Genomic DNA, 9178 nt, shown 5'->3' with positions numbered 1-9178 from the left:
GGAGTGACATGGGATGTGATATCTGGCAGATGATCCAGATTTTTTTTTCCTGGAAATTTTCCTGTCTCTTATTCCTTTTCATCTGTTTCTTCTGCACAGCAGTGGTTCTTGACCTGAAGTTGTGAGCCCCTGTACGTATGCTGGTATACTCCCAAGGGGTCTATGAAAAGTATTTAAAAGAAAGTTGTTGCTAGAAGGCCTAATGCACTGTAGTGTGCCTGTACCTCAAGTGGAAAATGGTTAGGCACCCCCAAATCATTAAAAAGGAGTAAATACCACTGTTAGAGAGTGAGACAATACTGTTCTCCCTGGTATTTGAACTATTTCTAGTTAAACTTGATGTGATTGCTCATGTTCACTTTCTGGGCTTGAACCAAAGTGTATTTGTACCCAGCATAAAGGGGGTGTGTCAGCTAGAGGGTGATTTTATAGCAGAAGTGTGAACCCCCCAACTGTTGCAATGGGTATTTGTAAGTCAGTTAACCTCAGCTGACTTTCCTTCTGAGCTCTAGTGTGCTGATCATGATTGGCAGGGCTTTTTTTTGGTCAAATGCCTGGCACGCTGCACTTGAGTACGGGTCTTCATCTTACACGGCCTGTTTTTGCTGAGAGCCTTAGGGAGCCCAGTGGGATCTGCTCTAGACCCAGGGACCTGGAGGGAAGAAACTCTAAGAGGAGCCAGAGACTGGAGGTGGTGTGGCAGCTGCCAACCTGCTAATCCCTGTAGAGCTGTTCCTGGAGAGCTGCTCCTGAGGTCTCAGCTGGGCACTTGCCTCTCCTGTAGCCCTCTCCTCTTTCTCACACTGCTGCTCTACCACCTTTTCTTGCAGCAGGCTCCTCTCTCTTCCCCTTTTCATAGCCATGCTCCCCCGCATGCACACTTTCTTAGAGTTGATTTCTAGCCAATTCTCACTCAAAAAATAAGCAAATTGCAGCAGGGGCATGATATTTGGTCTATCTTGAGCTTGTTACATGGTGTTGCCTTCTTTTCTGTGGTCTCTTGGTATTTTATTCAGTGTTTAGGTGTGGTGCAAAGCCACACAGCTGTTCTTGCACTGTTTCCTAGATACTGCCAGGACAGTGCTTCATTTGAAAACTGATCTTTGCTTGAAGTGACTGCTGTTAACTAGTCAGGAGCTGTTACATGCTGACACTCTGAGATATCTTTAAAAATACCAATAAGAAAAAAAGTTGAAGAACTGCTGTGTTTCATTTCCTCAGCATTTGAAACTGAAACGTACACTTCCTCCATTTTTGCTGAGATTTTCAGCATTACATCTTTGAACGGTGACCTTTTATCTGTTCTTGAAGGAAGGCCTAATGAAATGCAGCTGATGATCACATTTTTAGAAATCTGCTTATTTTATAACAATTTAGGAAAGCACATTTATTCTACACAACCATAAAAGAAAATGTCTTTTTTTGTTGTTGTTCTTTTTTAAAAGAAAGTTCCATGTGGAATATGCTTGCTTTACATTCAGGCTAATGCAAAGTTGCCATAGATTTTGATAGGCTCCAATTTCTACTTCGGTTTACTTCACTAAAAGATCTTGTATGAAGTGCTTTGATCTGAAAAGGAAAGCCCTGTGGGCTTAACTCTTCCTGGTTGTCCCCACTGACATCAGTCCTGGTGATGTGGTGTGAACACAGCCAGGATGACTCAGCCTGAGAGCAATAGTTCACAAATGAGAAAAAAACGGCTGGACATAATTTGTCAAAATAGTTGTAGATGCAGAGGTTGGAAAGAAAAAGGGCTAGAGAACTGAATGGGTTTAGAGCCAATAGCTCTTGGCTTTCAGTGCTTTTGTTCAAGTTATCATGCATCTCTGGGAAGTTCTATAAGAAGTAAAGAAGAAACTGTAAATAAAGGCTTTTCCACTCCTGATTATTTAATATGTCACGTCATTAATTTTTGCTCTGTGACCTTTTGCACATCCCCTTTCCTCAGCCAGGTTAAGATTGGAGCAGAAACTTTGTGGAAAAAACCCTCTCAGCTAGGGAGTAACATGACTCTGGAAGGAGAGAGAGCAGCCAGAAGATAAACCAAGAGCTGTGAGGAGACAAAACGTCTCTCACTGGGACTGATCTCCATCCCTGCAGCTCCAAACAGGAATGCTTGGGTTTTTGGATTTGCACTAGGATTGCTTTTTATCTTTTGCTTTTCTCCCCAGCTCTACCCTTCTCTGCTGCTGAGTTGCCCAGCAGGACACGCCACCGATGGCCAGCAGAAACGTTGGCAGCTCTGCCCAGCACGTGGTAGCGCATGCCTCGCCGCATGTGGTGGCTGTGCAAGTCTTGAGTGTAATGCATGGTGCTTGGCAATCTTGTGCAGTGCCACTGGGTCCCACAGGGCTTAGCAGCTAAAATACTAGAGCTTGTCTCCAAATGGAGCTGTAGCTGGCTGGGGGTGCCTTGGAAGCTGTGCCGCAGCTGTGAGTAACCATTAACACTGACTGAGAATGTGTTTGTGACCTAATGCTTCATGTTTAAGAAAGGTCCCAGCACCAGCAATGTATTTCCCCCCCCCCTTTAATAAAACTATGGAAGTCTTTCCTCTCACCTTTCTCTCAACGAGGATAACAGATGGACTTGTACATGAAGGAGAAAGATGTTCCCAGCCATATAACCTGAACATCCACAACACCTACCCTATTTTCTAATATTTTCTAATTGGTATTTACCATCCCAAATGTCAATGACTTTTAATAAGAGTTTATTAAAGTTAGTGGGACTGATGCTCATTGGAAATGGAAGTTAAGTGTATCTGAATACGTGATAGCTAGGGTGGATGTATTCACTCCTGAGAATCAGCACAAAGCAAATATGAGTAGAAGGGAGCATGATGTTAATGCCATCATGCAGTCTCCCATGTTTCTATTAACAGCTAGCTCTCCAGGAAAAAAAAATTGTATTTGTTTGTTTCTCTGAGCACCATCAGATTTACAGTGCCTAGCAGGATGTATCAGCTCTGCATGCTTTCCATAGAGCTTAAAAAAAAAAAAAGTGGTCCATCCATTGAAGAGTTTGTGGCCCTGGCCAACATGGACCTCTCCAGGAGGAGGAGGACACAGCCCAAATGCTTCTGGATGGCTAGGGTGCCTCTGTAGTAACGTGTTCAACCCCCTTCATCTGCAGCCAGGTAGGTAAAGGAGCTGACAGTCCTTCACAGCCGTGTCGTGCCCCTACTTCCATCTAACGTTGGTGTGAAATCAGTTCAAGTCTTAGGAAACAGAGTCCTAATAAATGCAGTAATATAGGGACTTGACTCTCAGTATGAAGACAGACTTCATCTGAGACTGTCATACATACATAACATGAATTTGTTAAAACAAATTTAAAGGATAGCAGCACATGTTAGACTTTCCTTGACCTAGATGATTATAGATAAATGCAAAGTCTTCGAACCTCCTACTTAAAGTTCACTGTAATGTACACTAGACCTCGATGTTTATAGTACATAATCTTGAGAGCTATATGCACATTTCTATAACTTAACATGCTTGAATAGCCTTAGCTCTATTTTTCTTGGGTGTGTTTTTGCACTAGTATTTAAGAGTGTTTCTGCTAGAATGTACTTTTCCCTAAATATGAGTGTATCTTGAGCTGGGACTATCAGTGTTTTTCAGAGATAACGCTCGTCCGGGAAATATATGGAAAGAGCTGATTACGCTTAGCTGCAAGTGATCCGGTATATGTTTACACTGTCAAATTTCCTGTGACTCTTGTTAAAGAGAAGAGAGTATGATGTAAGAAAGTCACTATTGCTGTTAATCCTTTCTGAAGCGGCTGCCAGAGAAAGGCAGTCTTGAAACAGCAAAGTATTTAATGTGAAAGGTACTGATTAAAACACCCTCTTCAGCATTCCCTCTGCGCAGATTTTTAGGAATATTGCCTGATTAACTATCTTTACAGCTGTGTTGCAACCCGCGGGGGTGGTGTGCCTTTAAATAAGAGCTGCATTACCATGTTTTCACATCAGCACGTCGTCAAGATGGCAGCTTCCTATAAATTCCAGTTAGTTTTGTGCAATGCTGTGTGTTTTACATTTCTTCAATGACTTTTCCCCTTTGTAATTGCAGTATTTCACATTACAGTGCCTCCTTTGCTCTTTAACATCCCAAAGCACAAGAAATGCAGGATGAGAGATACTTGCTTTTTTAAGTTATCAACAACACTGAGCTGGTTTCTCATGTTTCCTGGTCTGTTCAGGAATTCGTGTTATCTGTGAACCACCTAGATTTACCTGAAATAATAACTCGTCATCATATCTAAGGCCAACAGTATTCAGCAAATAAAACAGGACCATTAGAAAGGGAAAGCTTCTTATCTTCAAGGAAATAATAGTTGTAATAATCAGTGTCTTAATATTTGGACTAATTTGCAAAGCGATTCTATTTTGTGGATTAAGCAGAACTGTTTCGCCATTGTATTAAACAACGTCTTTCTGCAAGAACAATAAAAAGTGGTTCTGCATTTTCCCTGAATCTCTTAAAGAATTTCTTTAGATAGGAATAGTAGTTCCTATATGCTTATTTTAATACAAAGACATAATGACAGAAGATCCTATGTCATAAGACCAATTTCTCAGGCTTTTCTCATTCTTGCCACCGCCTTGGTTCAGAAAACTCACCCCAAACTGGGACAAAAGGACCCCAGATACCTGCTCAGTGTAAAGCCAACCATGTAAGAACTAACATTGCTGGTCAAAAATAGTCATATCAAATCAGGCTCTTGTCTATTTCCTTGTGAATGTACCATAAAGTAATCTCAGCTCTCTCTCTTGTCCCCCCCCTTACCCAACCTAAGTAAGATCTACAGTAAAAAGAAATAAAAATTAAAAAATCCTCCTGCCCATATGACCTGAGCAGCTATAGAGGCAGTTCTCTGAGTAGAAGATTAATGGCTTAATGCAAAGAGCTCACAAGTTGGATGCAGCCCCTTGGCAAGCAGTTTTGTAGAGCATCTCCATTCAGATGTGGTGCAATGAGAAAGGTGCAAAAGATGAATAAAGGGAGAGAAAATGGTGCTCCTTTGGAAGCAATCCACAGCGCTGCAAACTGGGCTACTACCTTATGCTGGAGCTGGAGAGGTCAGGGCTGAGGAGGTATTTCACTCTTCGCAGACAATCAGTCCTTCCTGCTGCTGCGCTTAGGCTGGCACAGGGGGAAGTGGTGCTGGGCTGCCCCGCTGTGCTCGCTGCCCAGCTCCTCTTTGCAACAGCATGCCTGCGGGAACCAGCCGGCCAAGGCTCACATGCCAAGACACGTGGACAAACCAAAGGAGCTGTTTTGGGGCGTGCAGAGAGCAGGAGTTGTCACCATTGGCCTTCTAGCTTGTTTTTGCTGCCTTCTGCCCTGGAGCAGCAGGCTGGGGCTGCAGGCAGGGAGAAGGCATTGCTAAGGCTGGATGCTGATCTCTCGCCACCCACCTTCGAGCTGTGAAAGCACGCTGCGGGGGACCGGCTCTCCATGGGAATAATTCAGCTCTGCACCGCAGCGCTGTTGTGCTGTTAAGGCAGGCTTCCCAGCACAGTGGGGAGCCAGCTATTAGGGTGGGAGCTCGCGCTGCAGAGCGTGCTTGGAGGCAGAGTGAGTGACGGCCAAGAGTTTGCACGTGGGCCTTGGAGAAGCACGTGCAGGATCTCCCCTGAGCTCGGAGGTTGCTGGCCTTGCTGCCCACCTGGCTCACAGCACCACACTATCTAAAGCTGCACAGCTGCTGCTCACACCCAGCTTAATATCTGGCTGGCTCCCAGGATGGATACAGCAAGCTCATATCTGCCTGCAAGCCACCAGCAGACCTACCCTAAGCAGAGCCTTTGCTCTGGCTGAACGAGGTCCTGGAGGGCCTCAAACCCCGGCCTTCAAGAGGCAGTTTAGTCCCAGCGAGCAGCGACCTCCTCTTTTTAGTTCTGGCACAAGAAAAAGCCAGCTCCTCTTGGAGGTCAAAGCTGCCCCGACGGATGCAGCGGGCGGCATTTTAATGAGCCCTGCCTTACTCAGAAGGTGGCAAAGTGCAGGAGTGTGACCCTGCGGTGACATTTCTGCCTGGCTGCCCAGGCAGTCGTAGTCACTGATTTCCAGCTCACATGCTCGTGGTTAGTCAAATACACCCACGTTTACAGGAAAAGCCTTTCCTGGGAAGGGCGAAGGCAGCGTGGTGTTTGCCCTGGCCTGTTTTGCTCTGTCTCGCTGTGGGCTCTTGGGGCTCTGTGCGTTTGCATGCGCCCAGTGCGGTGTCCTGAGCTTGGCTGCTCCACTTGCAGAGGGTCTATGCAGTTCAGCAGGAAAACACGGCTGAATTAGCCGTTTGAACTCATTCGTGTCCCATTTCTGATTCTGCCAGCAGCTCCCTGAGGCGAAGCGGTGATTCTCTTGGTGCTTACAGGCTGCTCGGCAAAATCACCCACCCCGTTTACCTATTCTGCTGGGCCTCCTGCAGACCCTTTGGGGCTGCCACCGTCTGAAGTGCTCTTCCAGCAGGAGGTAACACACACACAGTTAGTAGTGAAAAGAGATCTCCTGGTGACAGCTAGTGCCACCTACTCTAACTTCCCCTGGGGAGGGGAGATGCCCGTTGGCAGTTTTAGCCCTACAGCTGCTCTTTTCCTGCTGAAGGACGGTTGTCCCTGGAGCAAGCTAGATGAATTTTCAACCAAGAGGCTCCCAGTGAAATATTACTGTTCTGCATATTTGCGTGGTTAACCGCTGCAGAAGCGGCCGTATGAGAGCTTGGCCAAAGAGGCGGTTTTTAGATTTATGAGGGATGTAGACTAACATTTGAGGTTAGGGTGTAAGGCTGCATCAGCGTTGCCACAGAGCCAAAACCATCTCCATCTGAGACCTCCTCTAGGATCAGCGATCACTGTAAAATGGCCAACGGCTTAATCCGAGCTTGATCTGTAGGAAGAAAATACTGGAAAAAATATCCGTGGCGCTCTCCGTTGTGAGAGGGTAAGCGCTGGCTCCGCCGCTAGCCGATGTGGATTTAGTGGAGGTGCAGCTTGCTTGTCCTGCAGGGGAGCTGCGCCGGGGAGGCTGCTCACACCTGTGGCCCAGCGATGTGCACTACATGTGGAAAAGCACTCCTGGCAGAAATGGGTGAGGTGGTCAATGGCTTTTACAGGCACAACAGTTACCAAAGCTGTTTATTGTCAGCGCTGTCGCCTGGTCACTTTAGAAGAGTGCCTGTTAGTCCTCCTTGCCACCCCAACTAATTCCTCAAGGATCAGAAAATGTAAAAGTTTTGCCTAGTTTTCTTATCTGACTCTCCCTTGGCAGTTGTTTAATTCGATAGCTGTGCAGTTGGGAGGGAAAAAATTGGTGTCATCCAAGGGATTTCAATGTGCTTTGCAAAAGGAGCATAAAATGGCCTGCTTGATGCAGCGTGCTTCCCAGGATGAACGGTCCTTTCAAATTGTTAGTCCCCTTCACCCATGAAAAGACAGCCATCCTCAATGTTCTTCAAGGACATTTTGAACAGTAACCACACATGTGAAGAGAAATGTCAGGCTCCTATATACTCCCTTGTTCTTATAGTGCATAGACTACATTTAGCTGGGCTAAAACTGAATTCTTACTGGATTAGAGTAGATAATACTATAATTCTGAAAAAAACAAAAAACTAGAGAAGATTAAAGGTTTCAGGTTCGGACAATTTGGGGAACGGATGGAGCTGATGCAAGCTAATGAATCCATATTTGGGCTGAAAGAGGTATAATCATGTTTGATGGAAACATTACTGCCGTCCCCTTGCACACAATGGTACTCCTCCTGTAAGGCTGCATAGCTGCTGTTCTTGCATGCCCTGAATGCTTAATTGCAGTCTGTGTCTAATGAGAGTGATATGCAAATTTGTATGCAAATCTAACCACCAGACCTACTTTGCTAAGTACTGTATTGCAAGTTCAAAATCAGCCCCAAAGTGTAAAGGCATTTAACTGCTGTGTTCAGGTGACCAGCGCATCTTATTTTCTGGACTGGTTCCTTAGTGCTAGCGTCCACCACTGCTCCTTGATTGGGGCCAGTGCAGTTCCCAGTTTTCCTTATAATGCAAAGCTCAGATAAGAGGTGCCAGCGTCCTGTCTCGATCTGGTTTTGCAGCACTGACTCTTGCCCCCGCTGTAGTAGGAAGTCCATGTCATGGACCCCCAGACACTGGGGCTCCTCCTTGCTCCAGACAGACTGGTGTGAGGCTGGGAGGGGGACCTGGGGATTTTGGAGGAGCTGGGTTTGCTGCACCCCAGGCTGCTCCCTGCCCCAGAGGCTGCCAGCTTCCCCATGTGTCGATGCTGGTGGCAAACTCATGACTGCGTCGCCAGCCCTACTGCAGTCTCACTTTGGCCAGCACCACGTCTACCACTCAAAAAAGGGTGAGCTGTGCTATGGGGGTGTTGTTAGCCTGCACGGGCCGGCTTCACTGGGAGCACAGATTGGAGCCTGAGCTCATCTCCTTGCAGGCTGAAATACTCCTACGGTGTGCTGAGGGCAACGGCAAAAGACCTTGAATGCTGGTCACTCCCTAAGGCCTACCGTGATACCACCTACTCCCAGCTAGGAAGGATGGAGGAGCCCCCAGCACAGAGCCTCCCCGGAGATGTTGTCAGATACCCAGCAATAAAAGTGCAGCAACAGCTGGGAAAGGAGAGCAAGGGTGGCTTTGCACAGGCTGCTTACACATACCCGTGGCTAATCCAGGAGCTTTTATCCACTGTTGGTTATCTGGCTTGCTTACAGGGAAGCTGGTTTTCCAGGGGACTCATTGGAGGCGCCTGCCTGCAGCTTCAGGAAGACTGCGCCGCATGAGCGTGCATTGCCCTCCCTGTCGTTGCATTCAGAGGGCTCATTTGGATGTCATTTACGGTGGTGAAACTTTATTTACTGGCCCCTCAACGCAGCAGGGCTCGAACAAATAAGTCAAGCAAACCCCGTGCAAAAAAACAGCTTTGATTTTTGACCTCATGGGATGGAGTACGAGTCCTCCCACATAGCAGAGTGCAGAATTCACCCACTTTCTGAGAGCGCGTTCCCGGGCTGTTCTTCTCTTTTACAGTCTGCAAATACCGTTCCAACTCTGCAAACTTTGAGTTCCTCTTGCAAGTCACGCCACAGAATCCCTCTTCATGTGCAATATGGCTTTAAAGATAATTATTGTCTCCCTAGTTAAATTTTAACAGCTG

This window comes from Rhea pennata, chromosome 1 (genome assembly GCF_028389875.1).
Source record: "Rhea pennata isolate bPtePen1 chromosome 1, bPtePen1.pri, whole genome shotgun sequence".
Lineage (NCBI taxonomy): Eukaryota > Metazoa > Chordata > Aves > Rheiformes > Rheidae > Rhea > Rhea pennata.
The sequence above is the reverse complement of the archived record's forward strand: the minus strand, read 5'-3'. Positions refer to the sequence as shown.